The 21,799-nt window shown below is 47.3% G+C and overlaps 1 protein-coding gene across 3 annotated transcripts in view; it reads right to left on the bottom strand.

The window, feature by feature from the left end:
• Calx (sodium/calcium exchanger 3) overlaps positions 1-21,799 on the bottom strand; it is a 370,386-nt gene that overhangs the window by 263,392 nt on the left and 85,195 nt on the right. The gene's annotated exons all lie outside the window — the stretch shown is intronic.

Genomic DNA, 21,799 nt, shown 5'->3' with positions numbered 1-21,799 from the left:
ACTGGCTTGGCGCTGAAGGGGAAGAAGAACAGCGGCTTCTGGTCGCCCAGGCGGTCGACATGCTCGGCCTATAAATTATGGTCGAATAAAAGTATTTACTACTACTACTACTACTACTAAACAGAAAGGAGTAAAAATGGAGTAAAACTATCTCCTAGCGCACATTCTTTTATAAAAAGGCAGTGCGGTAGTTCACAGGTTATTCCCTTTTTATTCCCATATAGGCGTATTTGTGTTTAGAGTGAATGCATTGAACTATTAAGACTTAGTATAGTATATAAGTGAATTGCGCAACAAGTTAGACAGGACACAGAAAGAAACACATACAACAGTGGTTGCAGTCAACCACCCGACTTGACTTTGCTTTGGGCACAAGCAGATAGGACTCGGATTCTAAAGTACGCTTCCCACATCTTCGAGAAACGATTGCGGTTGAAGTCAACGGAATGGAGCAGTTGCCCCGAGGCTGAGCGCAAATTCTGTCAAATTTTCATACTGGTACGCAGTATGTAAACATTACGCGTTGCAATTTGAAATTAGTTAAAGAGCTTCAAGAGTACGGATACGTTACGACGATCGGCATGTTAATGATCTTAGAAAACAGCTGAAATGAAAAGAAAAAAGCATGCGAAGCCTAGTAGAGCAGAACGTTGGGCCAGTTGGTGCAGCGACATATTCAAGAAACCTTTGCGCAGAATAACACAAGACGGGGGAAGAAACACGCACGCACAAACACGAGCGCTCGTGTGTGTGTACGTGTTTCTCCGTTCCGTCTTGTGTTAATCTGCGCAAAGTTTTCTTGAATATGAGAAGCCTGTTCCGATTGAGAGTGGTGGTGGGTGTGCATTTATGGATGCGGTCTTGAAGCCGAGGAGAGCAAATATTCGCATACCTGTAGAACTAAAAACAAGCCCGACCTGACTACTAAGCTTTTAGATGGTGAGATAACTGACGTGTCTACGTGTAGATTTTATGATGTCACTAGGCCATCAGGAGGATCACTGATACTTAAGGGCACCAATAATCCACGGCTACCCGCTGGGACCAAGACTGAACCCCGCCCCATTTTCGCGCACCGCTGGTTGTGGAGAGAACCATGCCAGCATATAGTCGCTCACTATGGTGTGTACGGATTTTAACCCCGTAAGAGGTGACGCTGTATATTGACGCTGCGTAGAGGAACTTTTGGCAACTGTCCGAGCTGTTCCAAGCGGCTAAGATAGGAGAATAAGAAAGGCGAGTGGAGAAGTAAGCAGCGAAAACTCATAAAACCTCCATAGAGAACCTCTTACGAAGATACTGTTGTCAAATTTGAGATATTTAGTTTCGGCAAAATATATCTCAGAAGTTCTGAACCGCTCAACGGTGCATACGAACTCAGGAAGACTGAAAAAGCAAAACAAGTGTGATATAATTGCAGCGCAGCCTATTTTAATTCTATTGATTTGCCTGCATGCATTCCAGATATCGAATGCAAACTTCGGACAAACCATTTTGACAGGAGCGAACTGCAGGAGCTGTTGGCATTCACAGCATATTCCTTCCACATAGTTTACACAGCCAACAGGATGGTAGAAAAAAGTTGTTGCCGAAGACAGCACAAAACAGCGGAACTGCTCGCAAAGGAAATTAGCCTCTGTATGTATTCTCTTTGCTTCCGTAGCCTTAAGTACAGTTTAATAGAAAAAAATCAGGGGAGAGGGGGGGGGGGGGCACTTTGCTGACCTAAAGTGCGGTGAGGCGGAAGCCTTAAGCGCGATGTTGCTGCTTGTGTCACTGATGTGTGCTTAAGATGTTAATTAAGTACACAATTATTCGTGAATCTTAAATGCTGGAGACAGTGGAGGGCGTTTGGGAGGCATCCGTCTCATTCGATGACTTTCTGCAAACACTCTACAGCGTCCTAGACAAGGAGAACCACATATGCGTTGGCAGGAAGTAGCGTAGCCATTAGCACGCTTGGCTGCGGAACGGAAGGATGGTGGTTCGAATCCCACCGTGCACAAAGATTTTTCTTCTGGTCTGACTAGAAAAGCGTGACACCTCTGCTGACAACCTTCTACTGACAACCTTCTGCCGACAACTATGAGGTGTTAAAGGCTTTCGCCTGAAAAAATGATGCCTCGGCCTTGGCTTGAACGCCAGATTTATTACGTCTGCCACCTACAAACTGCCGATGAATTCCGGTACAAAATGCGCTATATATACTTTGTTCCCCGCATTCGTTCGTTCTCCTCAGCACACTGCGCATCCCACGTGTTCCCTAATCGTCCTCCCTTAACTACTTCCCCTCCGCCCCTCCTCTCCCCAGCTTTCCCGCGTAACGGCTGGACGTTATTTCCGCTGCAGGACAGCCACAGGCGATGCTGGAACCTTTCAGCGGGCTTCTCTCTTGCTGCAACCGTTTTCACGGGGGGACGTACCTCCCATCTTCCCGTGGCTTCCCTGCCGGGGGCAATTTCGTGCCGTGTCTCTTTGCTTTCCCTTTTTCAGCCCGCTGGGAGACGCGCATTCCTCATTTCCTGTTTTCGCCTCCTCGCAGCTGCTGCCTCGGTGGATCCAACGCCGACGGGCCTTTGTCGGCTCTATTAACGCCCTGCGGTCCCGAAATGGTGCGTGACCTACTTTTAGCTTCCCCCGCCCGACGCTCGCCGACTGATGACGCCCCGCAGGCCCCGGAGTGAGACTGAACTATGGGCGAGGCTGATATGCTGGAGCCTTTGTCATTACAAAGGGACGAGTCGCATCACAGGAACAAAAAAAAAGAACAAAACAGTGAGGCAGCGTGTAAGTATCGAGCGTTAGCAATATCGAACGAATTTTGCGCCATTAGCCATCTTCGCTATACCTGGTACAAATTTTTCGTTATATCAGGATATCTGCTTTTTATGCTAACGTATACAGCGCAAGAAGACAAATCGTTTGACACCATTTCGAATGTTCTACGTTAATTAGTTTGGCCGTAATGGATGTTCGAAGTTTCAAGAAGTCACGTCTTGGGGAACCAAAGGTTAAGAGAATTTTAATAAGAGGAAAAGGTGGAGACGTCGGCCGGTGGTAACAGGGCCCTGGCATGCTACTCCGGTGCGAATCCCTATGATGTGCTGCGCTTTGAGTGCTCTTATGCTCCGTAACCCGCTGATTCGTTTTATACCACTGCGAACATTCTTCACCAATTAGGTAGTCCACAGTCTGTGCACCAAAGGTGCCACCCACTGGTCCTACTTGAATGACTTTGTGGCTCATACTAACGTGACCTTGAGTAATGCGAGTATTGGGGCGAAGCTCTCAAAGCCTAACGAAGTCATTCGCTGTAGACAGGGCTGCAGTTTCAGGCAAACAGCCCAAGCATGCACAGTAAATCTCTTATTGGACTTAATTTTATTTTATAAACATGCCTCGGTGCGGTAGAACCAGTGTCAGCAAGAAGAAACAGGTTTCAACGGAATGAAAACTGATTTTAGAAAGGTGCAACCGGTCTGAACAATGTGCAGTCGGTTTTAACGAGACAAAACTGGTTATAACGCGGTTAAACCGGTCTCTCATAGGCAAAAATTGTCTCAAGGCCGCATTCGCTGCTTATGAGGACGCAGGCTCTCTAATAAGAGTCGAACTGTGGACGAGGTTGATATGCTAGGCGTTGTGCCTGAAGTCCTTAATTAGGAGAACAAAAGTAACTGCGCAAAAGGACGGGACAAGAGAAAGAGAACCACACGGGACAAACGCAGACTGACAACTGATTTATTCCACCTACTCCTCTTTCCTTCAGCAGCAAAGCGCATGCGCACCAACCACAAAAACAAAAAACAGAAGCGACACTCATCTCGTGGAATCAAGGAACTCGAACTCCTTGCGGTACAGGTGTACTGAAGCATCGCTAATGCACTTATCAGGCCCTAACCTCGCGATTTCCAAGGCCTCGATAATTTCTCTTTCTTTCTTATCCCTCGAGCGTCCGATAATCTTAGTCCTATCGAAAAGCGGATTACAATCTCTGTCATCATGCTTGCAAGTGTGACAATGCTTAGGCAGATGCTGCCCCCTTGAATCTTCTAAGGAATTTGCGTGCTCTAATAATCTAGCGGCCAGTTTGCCCTATGTAGAACCTACCACAACTCAGGGGAATCTGGTAAATTACATTGCATGTACACTGGACGAACTTATTCCTGTGGTTACTTTTGTTCTCATAATGTCGTACCAACTAGCCCCTCACCGCACTCTTCTAGATTCCTTAATTAGGCATTCAAAAGAAATGAGTCACATCAGAGGAAGCCAAAAGGCTACCGAAGTGATTGATTCGCTTTAGGCAAAACAGCACTTCCTATCCACGCAGCGCAAGCATGCATGAGCAAAGATTTACAAGCGGAAAACGCAGTACCGAGCGTGTAGTTTTTATTAGTTATTTTCTCTTTTCTTTCACGCCATGCCGAACAGCGTGAATTCGGGCAAAGTTTCACGACTGTACTTAACATAAAGGTTCGACCTTTGCATTCCTAGGTGCATTCCTTGTGTTTGTGTCGAACCTAAGCGCCACATTGTTTCCGGCTAGCAATAACGGCTACTTGTGGAACACATGTGGCTACAACGGAGCCATCTCTGTTTTGTGTGACCTGCAATCATGGTCACGTACTGCAAATTTAGCAGTGTTGCTTCTCCATTCATTTCGTACGAAGCGCCAAAGTAGTGGCTAAAACACTACAATAGAAAAAGAAAGATGCGATTACTCCTAGAAATTCCCTTCTAAAAATTGTCTATAGACAGCCTATAGACTTCTTATAGACTCTATAGCCTTCCTATAGCTATTTCTTTCTGTCCATACATATCCTATAGACCCTACAGACAAAATTCTTCTAAATGTGTATGGCCATAAATGTATAGATTTTCTATAGACTGTCCTTTAGGATTTTTCTATACAGCTCCTATAGATTTTATAGACAAAAGTCTGTGGATAGTCTATAGGTAGTCTAAAAAAAATTTTGTAAGGGTTTCAGCAAAACGCGAAAGTAGGCTACACGCAAAGCCTGGTTACACATCCATGAAGTTTGAATCAAGTTGGTGAAGAGTGGCAATTTGGGCTAATGGGTTTATCAGGAAGAGGCAAAGCAGCGCAGAGAATATGGACGATTTAAGAAATACAAATACACGAATTGGAAACGGTTTTATTTGCGTGTGCGTCACGTTTTTGTTTCATCATTCGCACGAGGGGAGAGACTTGCGTCAGCACGCCTTCGATCGCACTCTTAAAGAAGGAACTGCTTCATATATTTTTTATCTCTTTTATATCAGATATTATATCCGAATGTTTTGTTTTTTACTCCGTAGGACCCCGTGGTGTCGTTAACCTTTCTGTTTCCTCTGGAAGGTGTTTACTGCGCAACCAAATAAGGCCGTTTTCAGTTGATAGCAGTCAGCACCTTCAATTGTCTTTCTACAGTTGTCCGTGATCTTTTGCGCTACTTTGCATCTTCCTATTCAAGCAAGTCATTAGAAATACAGTGCCGCTTTGCGGCTGCATGCGGTACTTTTCACGCGAGCAGGCTCACAAATATAGTGTTAATGCCCATGGAGTCCACTTTGTGACCTTAAGTGGGTCGGCCTTCATGCAAGCTTCGTCTGTTTTTAAGATTTCTTGCAAATACTATAGCCATAGCTTTTATTGCAACTGCTGCACACCTAAGTTTTGAAAATCATTTTCAAAGCCGCCCCCCACCTTAATCATGGTTGATAGCAGCCAGCCAAGTACAGGGTCAATCACACTTAGAGGGAACACGGCTCCACGTTGCCAAGTGCCTGCGGAGTGCCATTGCATCTAATCCGTACGTGAATCAATGCAGAGTGGCGCACGAGAACAGGGACCTCGAAGTGGTGCTTCATGTTATGGGCCCATTTGCACGGGTTTGCTACCGGCTTGGTCGCAGTGGTCCTCCGCATGTGCGCAGCCACGCGGAGCCGTGTTCCCTCTAAGTGTGATTCACCCTGTACGTCTCCTGTTGTCAGTGGTCTTTATGCTAAAAACCACTCTCAACTCTCTCTGACTCCGAACAGCCGCGGAGCTGCCGAGCGTCATGCTCCCGTCCGGGACGATCCGTCTCCAACTGAGGGCGACTGCTGTCTGCTCCGCTCGCTGTGTCGTTGCGTCCTGTTCCACGAGAGAGCGTCTCGGCGTTATCTGATCTAGACGCGCAACAACGTCCCCGGAGCAAGCGAGATCAGCGAGTTGCTTGCAAGGCACGCTAATCGCTGCAGCGAGAGGATGAAGGCGCGTCATCTTGAAGGCGTCTCGAAGGCTGCTGTGTGGTGTGCATGCGACGACAGTCCAAGCTAGATGCAAAACAAAATCAATGAAACGAATGTTCTCCCCATTTACGAGGAAAAAATTTCAGGGGGCACTTTGGCTCACTAAAGTGCTGCAAGGCGAAAGCCTTTCCTGGCACACTGTTTGGCACTGACTGCGAGACTGTTTGTGCTGTACTAGTGCTTTATTTGACTACACACTTTAAAAGCCGACTTTAACTGCTTCTCTAGAACGACTCTCTCTCTGCTTCGATGAGTTCGGTTGTACCCATGGCTCTGTTTGCAGTAATGAGGTATGTAATGTGGTCACCCACGGACGCCTTACGCCCCCTGTCAGAGCGGACGACATTATTAGTTGTCGTCTGCTCCAAAGGGGTCCGTCAGGCATCCGTGGGTGACCTCATTACTTCGAATCCGCGCACTCTGACGTCATAACCATTTCGACCGAAAAGCGTGACACTTCTGCTGACAACCTTCTGTCGACAATGATGAGGCATTAAAGGCTTTCGCCTTAACCAGTGTGACTATGATTTGCAGCGTAGTACATAGACCGTGGTGGAAGAGGATCACAGTTAGAAGCTTCAAAGGAAATAAAAGCGCGTAAAACAAGACAGAACGAACGCGAATACACGGTCAAGCGCTATCTTTGAAATAAGAATTTGCTGCATGATCGGGAAATATATACATGTCCAATAAATGCAAAGGAAAAGAGAACGAACGCAATGTCACCGGAAGACACAACCCTTGTGAGCACCAGCGTATGGGCCAAAGATTCAAGTTCCCTCCTAGATAAAGTTGTCGATGGCCCGCTGAGACATCTATCCTCTTCTGAACGGTTAAAAGCACTTGAAATGGCCACGACTTACCCAATACCGGACTAAGTGGAGTTGCAGCGATCGGAGCAGCCTTTGTCCCGCTTTGATTCGAATCTGGACCGGACTGATACAACGAATGCCGTTCATTTCAGGTCTATTCATTTTGATACTTTCCTCCTTTGCTTTTGGCTCGTGGTAAAAGCCACGCCACCCCGGGTGATAAAATTAGGATAGAGAAGGGGGAAGTAACGGTTACACTACCATGACCCTGGCTGAAAATGGTGGTGAACCAAAGGAGATGCGGATAGGATGCTGGCGTGACAAGCAGTCGCTGCCTTTTGCGTGACAGTCTATGGATGCAACGCTTTGGTGTGGCTCAGCAAGCTAGAAGTGTGCACGCCACAGAACGATCGCTACCAAGAATAGATCGCTGGCGAACGATACATGAAATCTCCCCCCCCCCCCCGTCTCCCCCCCTTATGAAAGTCAATGAAAGTCAGTTAGGCAGGACAAGTTTTCGCGTGTACATTTGTGTTTTTTTCTTTATTCGTGTCTGCGTCTTGTGTGAAAGTAGACTTCAAGAAAAAAATTCTTCGCGTCAGCAGTTGAATTGTTGTCGTCTTTGAGTTTCGAATAAACTCAGAAAGATAAAAAGTAAGCGCACTGAAGTTAGGAAAAGATTCAGCCAGTGCTTTCTGCCTCGTTTAATATTCATAACCGCAGCGAATCCCAGCGGCAGCACCAAGGCCTTAGCTCAGCGTCGAGACTTGACGAGTCCTCTCTGGCTCGTTGCGCATTCATAACTCGACCAAAACAGAGCAGGAGCCGAGATGAAATACTCGAGGCCAGCTGAAGTATTTGCGCTCTGGAGAAGCACAGCGATGGAAAAGCAATATCTGCGCTCTACAGAGTCACCACAACAAAGCGAAGGAAAATATTTTGCTCTACGGGCACTAAACACAAAATACGTAGTACTTGCGCTGTACAGAAAGAAGCAGCTCAAAAAGTAAACAATCTTTGTGCTTTACGGAAGCACAAGAAATCAAAGCTGTACTTGTGCTGGACATTGCCAAACAATGCTTTTGCTGCGCATAAACACAGCAAAGTACAATGTGCGATGAGACACCACCCTTGAGGCATGAACGAAGCTTCCGACGCTGAGTTACACATCCCTGGCGTCAGCAAACGGTGAAAATGCGACCCCGGAAAAAAAGAAGGCCGCTAAAAGATGAAAAGCTCCGCTCTTCCAACCTCCTTTCCCTCTGCCGGGTTTTTCGCCAAAACCACGACGACATCAATAGGAGAGGGAGGATAAGGAAAGAGTTAGAAATGGGGGAGGGTCAGCGTCAATCGGCGCGTCAACCGCACTACAGCCGGCTCGCTAGTTCCAAACTCCGGCGACGCACACGGGGGTACCACATACGAGTTCGACCCACTCCTGGAACCGCTGACGCAGTGGCGCGTGTGCGGCATCGTGTGTAGACGACGACGGCGACAAGCGCCACATCCCCCCGCCTCCTCCCTGCCCCCCGCCCTCCCCACCACCACACACACAAGCGCACATACGTCGCGTCTCGAAACCGACCTCGGTCGGTCGGGGAACGTGATGCGAGCAAGGCATCACCGTTGCTACAGCCGTCACCGCAGCGAAGTGGCACGCGAACGACACGCCTGCCAGACTCAGGGGGCAACGTAACTCGACGGGTTTCGTCTCTTGCGAGGGCAGAGAACCGAAGATGAAAAAAAAACATTGGCGGGAAACAATGGAATGAGGAAAGAAAGAAAAAAATGAGGGACAATAGGAATACGGACAGGAAGAGAAAAGAAAGGAAGGAAAGAAGGAATTGATATGAAGAAGGAAAGAAGGAAACCAGAAAGACAGGAAGGAAGGTGGCGAAGGAAACATGGAAGACAGGAAGGAAGGTGACGAAGGAAATAAGGAAGTAAGGAGCAAAACACGAAACGAATAAAAAACACGAAGAATTGAAAACTAAGAATCAGAAAACGGAAACAAAGTAACAGAGATGAGAAGGAAGACGTGTGAAAACAGAAAGAACAGAAGAAGTGTACACGGAAAGACAGGAAGCTTTGGTTTATAGGATTTAACTTCCCGAAGCGACTCAGGGTATGAAGGACGCCGTAGTGGACGGCTCCGGATAATATCGGTGATCTTGGGTTCTGTAACGTGTACTGACACTGAACAGTACACGGGCCTCTAGCGTTTCACCTGAATCGAAATGGAGCAGCCGCATCAGGGATCGAACCCTCATCTTTCGGCTCAGAAGCCGAGCGCCATAACCACTGAGACACCGCGGCAGCCGAAAGACAGGAAGGAAAGAAGGAAGAAAGGAAGGCAACACAGGAAGAAACTGAAATGCACAAAGAAACAACACAGAGCAAGACGGGCAGACGCCTAGCGTGAAACACATGCCTCGCGTCCCAGTCACAGAAACGAAGTCACAAAGACAACCAACCACGTTCCAACCGCTCCTGGAAAAGGTGGAGAGAAAGACAGAGAGAGAGTTGTGTGCACCGTCACGTCGCTTTGTTTCCTAATGGCCGATTGTCTGTGCGTAGTGGCGAAGCCATTCAGTGCGGCTTTGCGATATTTCTCGCCCCTCTTTCTTTTCTTTCACGCGTGGGTCGGTTCAATGGGCCGCGTCGTGTTGTTGCGAGGCTTTCCCGCCGTACTCGTCCTACCGCTGTCGTGCTTCTACGCATCAAGCGCCAACGGAGACTACAGGCCCGTCAGCCACGAGCGGCGGCGCCGGTGCACGGATACATTTTGATCTTGTGGCCAGACTGCCCTAGATTTTACGCCCTGTGCAGCTACATCGCGTTTATCGAACATTGCATAGACATGTGTTGTATAAATCAGAGCTTAGATTCTTTGCAACTCTTCCTTGTTTGGCACCCGAGGGATATCTGTATTTCCAGCGCGAAGCGTCGGCGTCGCCAATTCTTTACGCTGATAGGCTAGGCGCACCAGGACTTATAGGTGCACCAGGACTGGTTACATCGGCGGCTCTTTTATTAGCGTAGTAGAAAATTTAGAAAATTCGCTATCGTATAACAACACTTTAGCAAGCACGACTGTATATCAAAGAGATGGCCTTTTGTGTGGAATTTCTCGCTTGCGTAATTCCCACACTTTCATGCCGCCCAAACGCAATGCCCCCGAGGCGTTCCTCACCCACAAGGCATATGTCTTCCGTACACAGGAGCTCCGACAAGGCATGGCTCACATGTTCCCTGTAGCTCCAGCACATCCTAAAGCATGACCAAGTACGACAGCGATGCTGGCGTCATTTGACTCGAATAATGTCCTCCACTAACTTATCTCCAGGTAAAGGAACCCCTGGGGACACAAAGACAAGGACGACTTGTTTGCTCCTTCTAAGTTAGGGTGAGAAACACTTTCCTGAGCATGACCCAGTTAACCGACCAACTACTTACAAAGAAATCTAAATCTGGTAGAATCATCATCATCAGCCTAACTCCGCCCACTGCAGGACAAATAATTCTCCAATATCTCTCCCACTAACCCTGTCCTTTTCCAGCTGCGTCCACCGTATCCCCTCAAAATTCTTAATCACCTCCGCCCACGTAACTTCCTGCCGACCCCTGCTACGTTTGCTTTCTCTTGGAATCCACTCCGTTACCCTTAAGGACCAGCGGCTATCTTGCCCTCGCATTACATGCCCTGCCCATGCCCATTACGTTAAACCCATAAAGAAAACCAAACCAATTCTTCTTGATTTCGTTCTAGGATGTCAGTAACTCGCGTTTGTGTTTGTTCCCTGACCCACTCTCCCCTCTTCCTGTCTCTTAACGTTACACCTATACAGCCAGGCAAAGACAGTCCCAGTGACGTCAGGCCAATGCTACTGAGTCGAACGAAACGCACTTCCAGGCGCCAGGCGTGCTTGATGCGTGAGCAAGCGCACCTCGGCGATCGGGACTAAGTGTTCCGCAGTTCCAGCTGCGCGCCAAGCTCGGGCTGCTCCCCGCCAAGCTCCGCGCCGCTCGGGGCTTCTCGAAATAGGATCTCCCGAGTCGGAATCGAACGTCTGACCTTGGAGCCGGCTGGCCTGCCACACAGTTCAGCGCTCGGACCGTGTACGCTCGTAAAGATATTTGCCTTTCGAAACGGGTATCCTTGTGTTCGCGGAGCTCGCTGTAAGCTGCCTTAAACATTCTACCCAGTGAAAAGAAAGGAATTGTTTTGTTTTAACGATCCGGTGGGTTCGCTTTTCCTACTACACGTGCATTGCTTTTACGGGACTGCTGCAGAAAAAAAAATCAGAGTCGATGATACATGGCGTAAAAGGGAACTTCCTTCCCCCGTGCATTTTCGTCTAACGAAAATGCCATCCAAGAAGGCTTGGATAGCAAGAGGCCGCTCTAAACAGTGGGTCCACCGACACTGAATTCGTGAACTCTAGAATTCTAAATCTAGATGATTCACGTAGATTCAATCCATATAGATGGCGCCACCTTCATAGAAGAAGGAAGATCGAAACTTGGATTGGGTGATCTGACAAGGTCGCCTAACTTAAGTTTCTCTCAAGTATAATTTTCAAGGCGTCAACTGCCCCTATGACGTAACAGACGAATTAAGATGACGTTGAAGAGACGTGGGGCACACAAAACCTGCGATAGCAACGCTGCTTAGTCGTTTTAATTTCCTCTGCACCAGCCTGCTCCAAGAGCCGGAGTAGAAACAAAATAAACGAACATATATTGCATAGCAATTTTTCTATGCCTCACGTGATATCAACAATGTCACAACTCGTCTGTGACGTCATAGGCCCTGTTTAGATCTTGAAACCCAACACAAAAGGAAACATGTGAAAAAAACTGAATTAAAAGTTATTTACGAGGCTTAGACGAATTCCACGGGGTGATCAATATTCACTGATGTGCCCCATTCCAAAGAAGAGATACAACCAAAACTTCGTGTCCTTACTCTTTGCAATGAGCTACTAAATGCAAAATAATATTTTGGTTTTTCGCATTGAAGAAAAAAAGGCGGATAACTTCCATTTCAAAGCACGAATAAAATTCCTGGAAAATTTCCAAAAGCAACGGCTGTTGTTAAGACGCTGAAAAGGGCACACAAGCTATGTACAACGTTTAACGACGCACAGTGAATGTGTACCTAAAAATGACCCCCACAACGAAGTAAACGTGGATGCGTTATAATCGGATACAACAGAAGAACGAAGCAGAAATTGTTTTTTTAAAGAATGCCATCTAGCGAATGGTATAGACCTATTTTCATGACGTTGGAATTAATCAATGCTTAATCCCTGTCACGTTAAGTTAACTCATTTTTAATCTCCCGTCACGCCAGGGTGAAATGAGATGAAACTCTACTTCATGAAAATTTGTTGACGGCATTGCCTAGAGGGCCTTCTTTGAGGCGCGCTTGCCGCTGCATTGTTTAGTTGTATGCAGCTATATCTTTTCTCGTCTGAATACCCTCAATGACACTGCATCTTCAAAAGGCTGACCATGGGCAACTGTCAACCTGCGAAGCCTTAACAAAATCAGGTAAGTTGTAGACGGACCCTACGCCCCAAATACAAGCATAAGCTACATACTCCAACTGAAAAGAAAAGAAAGAAGGTATAAATAGATGGATTTACACTGTAGCGCGTTAGTAGCGACTGATAGGCCGAAAAGAACATTACAAAGTTTCAAAGCAAACCTTTAACAAATATCAACCCGTGGCACTTCTAGAGACGCGTATAGCGAAACACGGCGTACTATCGTCGGTCACAGAGTGACGGTTAAAGAACACACTTCACTGTAGGAAGAAAAATATTTCAAACAGCAAGATTCGTGTTTTCAAACATCCTCGATCATGATATGACATACTGCACGCACTGTGAAGGTCTTTCGCAAAAACAAAAATCGCTTTTTTGCGCGAACAGGTGCTGGGCTACTCGCCGCTAGTGAGGAACAACACAGAATGATCCGAGCAGTAACTACGGCCCGGAGAGAAACAAAACTAGTAAAAAAAAAGTACACAAACACACAACCTCGCGGTCGTATTCACAACGCTAGCGAAAGCCGAAGTCCCTCGTTTCCGTTCCTTTGACTTAAAGGGAAAGCCTTTACCGAGCAACTTAAACCAGGTTAGGTTTCTTCGTCCACAGACAACGTACCTTGCTTCCGCGCAAATATTCAGGGTATATACGCGGAAAGAGGCAACACAGTGGGCGCTGCAGTACGGAGAGCTACGGAAGGAACGGCGGGACTTTACTGCCGTCTCGAACCCGAACTTGAGAGGCGAAAGCCACTGGGGCCCCAGCTCCGCTATGCACCTTTGGAGGGAGCGCTCGAGCCATCCCCCAAGCCACATCCCAGGGGACAGACAAACGGCGGCGGAGCCGTGCGTGGCTTTTACGCTGCAGGGAGACGGAGAAAGACCGCTAGAGCAACGGGGCGGCGTCCGCCGGCCGGCAGGCGCCGGTATTTCGGGTCGTCGTCGTCGCCGTCGCAGTCGTGGTCCGAAGGAACCGAGCCCCGGGTCCGTATTTATAGACGGTGCGAGAGCGAACCGCGAGCGAAGCGGCAGAAAAACCTCCCGGGGGCCCCGCTTTGCCGTTACGTACCTTGCTCTCTGCCTCTATCACCCGCCCTCTCCCTCACTCATTCGCTCTCTCTCTCTCTCTGTTCAGGGGCTTCGTAGCAGAATGGTCGTCGCTCCGGCCTCGATGTCGCTGTTATACCCGCGCGGAACGCGGAAAGAAGCGTCTACACGCTCGCAGACGTTGAGACACAGACGCGCATGGTCGGCGTCGAAAGGGGGAGTTGTTGATTCCCAAAACACTGGCGTGGGTGTCTGACTACCTGGAAGCCACTTTTCGCGCTGCGATGAAAAAGCCTTTGTCCCTCCCTTGGACCGCTTCGCCAATTCGCGCTTTCCACAGCCTCTCTCACATTCCTCGCATTATCACGCATTCCTCTTCTAACTCCGCTGCTTACCTCTTCAGAGTCATCCTAGCGGAATGGTAGTCTCTCCGGTCGCTGCACTGCTGTCACATTCGCACGTAACGCGGAAAGAAATGTCGTCGTACTCGGAGTCGTGGAAACAGAGGTGCTCTTTTGTGGGCGTTGAAAAAGGGAGTTGTCGACCCCAAAGACGCCCGCGTGGGCGTCTTCCACCCAGGAACCCCGTTTCCTACGCCGCGGTAGAGGCTCCCTCCCACGGGTGCCTCGAACTCTCTCCCCTCCTTCTCGCTCTCTGTCTTAAATGTCTCTGCAGCACACTCGCCATCACTCAAGCGTCCACGTTGTTGTTCGGCTCACGGCACGAGGGAAGGAGTGTAATGATCTTGCAGTCGTGGGTGTACATCTTTTAGCGCTTTAATGAAGGTGGTAAAAAAAAAAAAGGAGTTTCGGAGACCAAAACACCCAAAGAAGTGTCACGTACTTGATAACCCCTTTTGGCTAGCGAGAACTTGGCCCAAAAGCCACCCGGCAAGATATCGAAGTACCTAGCTTCTTGTCCTGTCTCTTAGCAGAAAAAAAACATTGGCCGTACGTCTAACACATATACTGCGGTCAACCATAATTAAGTCCGCCCATCGTTCGGCGCCAAGGACGGCCCAACTTTGGGGATTGACACTGGCTCAAGAGGGCTGCTTTCTTATCATGCGAAAGTTTCCCTTCCGTACCTAGACTGCTCTCAGGAAACAAAAGGTCTTTCTCCGCGCCCCTGTGAAACAAGTTGTCGTCGCCGACAGACGCAACACACCACAGTCCACACATTAAGCTTATTGAGGCGGAATCACTCTCAGTTCTTTCAGGAATCAAAAGAACGCTACAGAATCCCATAAATCACTTGTTCGTTGTCTCATCATCGACGCAAATGTCTGCTCTGTTGTACACAGTGAGTGGCTGCGGATCAAACAAAAGAGCCTTTGCGCAGTGTTTAATGCGCATGTAATATATTGCATTCGCAATACGCAATAAATGGCATACATAGCGTATATTGTAATAAAAAACAGTGAGTCGACGTAGACGAGTTAGATACTAACTTGAAGGTGAAGAACAACATGTACAAGTCCTCAGTCGAGATTACAGAATAAGCACATATTCAGGTTATTTTACTCGTAATAAACGAAACAATCAGCACGGCTATGCTGCGCTGCAAACAACAGCTCGTCGCTTATTGACCCAATGGAGTAATACACAACTACAAATTGAATGGCGGCTACTGAACTAATAATGTCGAAAATTAGCGCTAGTTGATGTACGATAATTATTACTTGATTATGACTATGGTAGGCCCGCAAGGGGACCCTGGTACCATTATTCCTTTCACGCAGGGCAACACGGACGCTTCTTCACTAAAACTAGACTACAAACGCGCTTCGCCCGGCAACCATCGCAGTAACAGCTAGCGCTGCAACAAATCCATTTAGAGCGGTCAAGGCTCGCGTTAAGAACGGAACTGGAGAAATATCTCGAAATGACTCCGTAGTAGATGGCGCCAAAAGGGGAGATTTTGAGATTATTGCAATAGACCATTGTCCTGCACTGGACTCATCTCTAATCTTTGACGATGACCATGGCGATGACGGCATGTCGTTCATGTGCACTCTATAGAAACAGTCGAAAGCCCGTTCTCCAATCAGCAGTAACGCTAAACATCAAGCTGCCCTCCTGCTACAAGCTGCGCGAAGGTCATTGGTCTTCCTTATGTGCTCATTGTTCTGCTCAATGTACATCTGCTCTGCTCCTCCCCATATTAACTGTCAAAATATGCCCACTTCTCTTCCGTGCCAATCAAAATATCGTGTACAGTTTTTTTTTTTGTACTACCCGTGCTCTTCAGGACGTTTGTACAGCATTGTAGAAGCCAAACCGGGAAAAAATATGTAACGAAGGAAGCTGAATTCCCTCATTGGCCGCTGCGAAGTGATGTCATAAGACTGGAGCATTCGCATTGGCTGATTGGCTAGAGGGAAGAAATCATAAAACCGGAGCATCCTCAATGGGTGGAGAGAAGTTACGTCAGCTCCTGTAGAGGCATCAAAAGCTTCCAATGCTACTGCAATGTCAAAACGTTATGGAATTAGGCTTAAGCGTCAATTTTTTCTTTGCATTCCACCCAACCAGGCTAGCAGACTGCAGAAGAACTGCAGATTGGGCTAGTTGGTGTAGATTCATAATGATGGTTCAACAGACTGCAGACTGCCCTCTTTCTGACTCCGTCCGGGGCCCTGTCAGGCTTCCAATAAATTATGTTGCATTTATTTTACCAACGATCACAGTCGTTGAAGAGTGCTGATAGAAGTTACGTAATTATTTGACTGCCGTGCAGAAACGGAAGCGAATGAACGTTTTTTCGTTCCTCTGAACTTTCTACAGCAAGTAGAATCGATGTGCGAACCTCCTGCCAATCAAAAAAAGAATGTGACAAGAAAACAGCGTACAGTCGAAGAATGCGCAGTCTTTCAAGTCGCGATGCCATCGACTATAAACGTCTGCGACATCGGCGACCTTCTAAACTCTATCTCGTTCGTTATTGGCCCAGCTCTACCCCTAGTTCACGGAGCCAAAACGCCCTGGAGAAATAAATAATGTAATAGAAATATGTGAGCAAATAAGACCTGTACAAAGAATATTGAGAAATGAAATGAGCTGAAGAAAGAGCAGTCCTTTAACCGATTAGAAGGCGAACGGGCTATGCAGGAACGCAGACGGCGAATAAGATCAGACGAAAGGAAACAACTACGGGGAAGGCAGGCGAACTTTTTAAGATACGGCATACCATATGGACACAGAACATTGTTCGTCCTATTGGGTTTTACGCCAGTGCGCTCTATCTGGTCCCTATTCTTCAATGGTAGAATTGAACTTTTGAGAATAAAAAAAAATAGGTTGGAAACCCATTGCGACGCAGACTGCCTTCCGGAAGATGGGATGTGACGTCCGAATAAATTGGGCAAGTTTCTGGACGAGAAAGCAATTGAGAAGGGAGTCGGCAGGCAGTGGCAAAATGGGAAATAAGAGAGTTATCCAACTTTTCGGAGCACCGTAAAGAGCAAGGCCGACGGTGTTCAATATTACGAATACACGGTTAATTCTCCGGGTTTCGATTCTCAACTTAGCTGGTTTGCTTTTGCGTAACTTTCGGTATAGCTCCGAGCACGAACGGCAGAAAGAGGTGCGTTTCGAAACAACGTCAAACGGACTACTTACGACACTGGAAGACCGGGAATTCTAGCTTATAAAGATATAGGCTGCGGAGAAAAGAGTTTCCTGAGACTATTTCCCCTCTGTCCCTCAGTTTAACGATCTCTTCAAAAATGAGCAACATTCGAAGAAAAAAAAGTGTTAAGATTATCGAGTAGACGTGCGAAAGCAGGGGACCTTGAAGATGCCAAGGTCACCCTCAAGGTCACTCTCTCGCTGGCTACACCTGGCCCGGCGCTCTTCCGAACTAACCCGAGCTTCCTCCCATTGGCTGCATCTTGCGCGACACTCCTCCGAACTAACTCGAGCTTACCCGAGTTTCTCCGAGGATTGACACAAGATTTTGGAACGGAACTGTGTTAAGGAAGGAAAAATTTACGTTTACAATTTCTTTTCCTCCTCTGCAATCGCAATCTCGCAATCAACCCATCACCCTATGTATCATCATTAACGTTCAGGCACACCCGCCACCATCATCCGCATTCTTTGACGCCGTATTTTGCACGAACAAATTTATTGAAACTATCGTTTTTTCCACGCACTGTAACCGATTGGAATGATTGTTTATTGCATTTCGCCGGGCTTTGATACATTGATACTTTATTACCTTTGTTCACTTTTTTTTCTGTTATTGCTGCACCCACTCTGCCTGGACCTGTACAAGGTCCGCAGTATGCAATAAACAAAAATAAAATGTGGTGCTTTCGCAATAAAAACCGCTCACAGAGGAGCAAGCTCATCAAATCTGTTTTTGCCTCTGCGTTTTTATTGTGAACAGTAGCGAATGCATCTTTCCGAATTCTGCGGCCTTATATATAGCGCGAGCCTGAGTATTTGAAAGAATATATCCATCGTCGCAGAAGTGGTACTTTGTAGCCATTGGATAGCGAAAAGTGTAATTTATGATCGCAATAAACTGCACCCACGTAAATCGCATGCGCACAGACTTTATCAAAAGCGCCCGGCCAGCAGCGTTCGCGGTCGAGCCATGCAGTAGGGTGCTTACACCACCTTTGACACTCCAAATCTATTGAGCGTTTATGAGCGCGTCTCCCTTCCTTACTACTAAGGTACTTTCGAGCTTCCAGTGCGCTGTAAGTGCCCCATTACAAGTCTCATCAATGTACCTTGTGGGCCAAACACTTTCGACAAAGGCCGTGCATCAACACATGAATTCTTATGACGCTCAGTCTCCGGAACAGGGCATTTGATGTTGCACCATGTCATTAAATCGAAATACTGTGCTCAGTGACGTTCGTTCTCACGCCATTTATTTAAAAGAAAAGCTCAAGTCATGTGTAGTGATCGTAATATTGCGCTTTTCTGTCAATGCATCTCAAGAACACTCCCCTTTCGAGCCAGCCAGTTACATGACAACAATTAACGAAGCAGGTCCTAGCCGAAGCACCACACCCAGAAGGCTCCGACCCAAAAAGGAATAGAGAAAAAAACGTATGTACACCATGACAAGCTACAAATGCCATTATTTTTGATATTGACCTATTTATGTGTTTGGTCATTCCAGACGCGGGTTGGATCCCGGCCGCGGCGGTCGAATTTCGATGAAGGCGAAATTCTAGAGGCCCGTGTACTGTGCGACGGCAGAGCACGTTAAAGAACCCCAGGCGGTCTAAATTTCCGGGGCCCTTCACTACGGCGTCCCTCAAAGCCTGGGTCGCTTTTGAAACGTTAAACTCCCATAAACAATAAATGTTTTGGTAAGTTTGCAATCTGTCGCATGCTTAAAAAAACCGAATTGCTCATTGAAGTTGAGCCATGCTTGGGTGGTTAAAAGCGAAGACTTGAGGAGCGCTCACTCGCAACTGAAACTTTTTTAGGAAGAAAGGCACGTCCACCCACCCAAGCATGTCAACCAACCAACTAGCCCCGTATAATATTCTTAGAGAAGTTGAGCCGCTTAGCTTGAAAATATCTGGTTATGGTTAAAAAATTTTAAGCGTTACAAAGTCCAGCTTCTTACTTTTAATCGCCCATACAGGTATACCCAGACGAAGCAAACTCGCTGGAATCTGAAGACCTACCTTCCTTTCAAGCGTGGTACACCATGTCGCTCGTCTTTAATGCTGTTCCCTCTTACCGGGAAAGGCACACACGTGAGCGTGCAAAGAACGCCGCAAAAAAGAAAATAAAAATTAAAATCCCGTACACTTTTTCACGAGATTAAGACACACAGCAAAAATAATCTTACGCACTTTCTCTGCCTCTCTGCCCACCCTGGAACAAAGAATGCTATATCGCATGTCCAAACAAGCCCCAATTAATTCCCAAAGTTCATCTGGACATCATTATATTCGAGAAAAGTATATTTTCGAGAAAGTCACACGCAGGGCTGTGCGGTAAAAAAGGCTGCCAAATTTCTTTCGTTTTAAGCTTTCCTAAAAGCCAAACCATGCTTAACAGAGCTTTCGCTCGTATGGCTAGGTTTAACAAGCCCTAAACCTCTTCTAGTTATTTTTTTCTACTTAAGTATAGGCACGCCGATGGGACGGCGACGACGAAAACGTGAAACCGAGGGAACTAGACTGATAAAGCTAAAGCTGTGAAACAAAAAAAAAAGTATACCACGCTTTGCTCGTGCAACCTTTCCGTGGTGCCGATACTGTAATTCATTTTTCTGTGCCCTTTCTAGCACACAGTCATTATGCATTCAGCGAGAGAAGCCTATTTGTTTTTAAATATACACCAATATGAGCAAACTTTTCTTCGTCCTTAATTTACACTTTAACCCGGGTCATAACGTAGATTTTAGGCTTCAGTTTAGCTCTTTATGATCCTCATCTTATGAAGCCTTCCACCCGCGCGGATATTTCGCTCGCACTTGCTGCCCCTGATAGATGCGGCGTTTATAGATTATCCCTCTTTATATGCGGCTATCTTCGACCCGAACACAGTGTGACCTCCGTTACCACGACACACGAGAAATGCAGCGTTCCCGCGTTTTTGTTCTCGAAGACAAAACAGGGCTCCGACGAATGCAGCTCGGCGCTCACGGTTCAACCCTACCGGTCGCCGCGACAGCAGAGATCGAAATGCCACGTCGGCGGCGTCAATCGGAAATCGAAGTCCACCAGGCGACAGCCGGAGGTCCGTTTCTGATGGAGAGATAAAGTGCGTCCGTGGACAGCCGACTCCATCGACACCGGAGGTGTGAAGGAACCCCCGGGCGAGTACTGCTACTCACATCACGGCGCTGTCGATTCGAAAGAGATCGATTTCAAAGCGCGGCAATATTACTTTCAAAATTCGGCGTGGCACTCAGAGCAGCTGCACTACGCTCCTCATAGACTTGGACTTGGAGTGAGTTCATTGCAGTTTTGGACCAGCGGGCTCTGGAAGCTGATCTTCAAGTCACATCATTTAGAACATGGATCATGTTATCGCGTTTGCCCCTCGCACGCTCGTGAAAGCTGTGTGGCGCGTTTTGGTACTGAAGAAACTTCATTTTAGTGTATTCCGGTTTGTGATCTGGCAACCTGTGTGATGTACATTTCCTCGACAAGGAGCAGCTCTACGGCTATAAACGTAGGTCGTAATCAACCCTAAACAATGCTGTCGTCATATGTGCGTGTCTGTCAGTTATCTCAGATACCAAGGCACTATCAGAGCACTAGCTATTGCAGAGGGTTTGGCTGAAGGTTTGTCAATGTTTCCGGGCAGTTCAGCTGTTGCTTCGCTTTTTTATCTGTGTGTTAGGCCTTGACTCACGCATGTGATCGGGCACGCTGGTGATGTGCTTGCTTATGCTTACACTTCTTACCCGTCCCTATAGCCACCAATCACACCCTTCATTTCCAACGTCTCCCTTCTCCCAGTGCTGAGTAGCACGCTAGCGAAGCATAGCTAACGTCGACCTCTCTGCATCCCTTTCTAAACACATTTCTTTCTTCACGGCATAGAAACCAGAGTGACGCCTTAGTTAAGCTTCGCAGGCTCGCTTGGAAGTGCGATTTAAGTAGCAAATGACTAAGGCGGTACCAACTGCCACATCTCGCTGCGAACACTTAGTCCGCAATAAAAACAACTGCGGCTGAAGAACCTTTCGCTGTTAGTTTCTCCAGGAGTCGTGGTTTCTATCGAAAGGGCAAGCGGTTGTAGTGACTGTCTGAGTCCCCAAAGGGCCTAACCTTCGTGCTCTTTCGGGCTTAGACTGGCGCGGCCTTTGCGAGCGCTTCATCGTAACAGTGGCTTCTAAGCTATGCCTAAAATACCGATTCATGCTCAAGCAGTGGCCCCGGACTGAAGAAAATTGTATATACTTCACAGACTCTTCGCCTTTTCAGCGAAGCCAACAGCTGTTCAGCTGAAATGAACGATAGCTGAACTCCTCATTCTCGCTATAAAGTGGCTGTTTTGGCATTAAGGTTATTAACTAATAAGGCGAACACTAACACGGATAGCCGAGCTAGTTGGTTGGACATTATGTGGAAACAGCTCGAAACACAGCATAAAAGAAA

The sequence above is a fragment of the Amblyomma mixtum genome, chromosome 8 (assembly GCF_055824585.1).
Source record: "Amblyomma mixtum isolate Tamu chromosome 8, ASM5582458v1, whole genome shotgun sequence".
Taxonomy (NCBI): domain Eukaryota; kingdom Metazoa; phylum Arthropoda; class Arachnida; order Ixodida; family Ixodidae; genus Amblyomma; species Amblyomma mixtum.
Note: the sequence above shows the minus strand (reverse complement) of the source record. Positions and strands in the feature narration are given on the sequence as shown.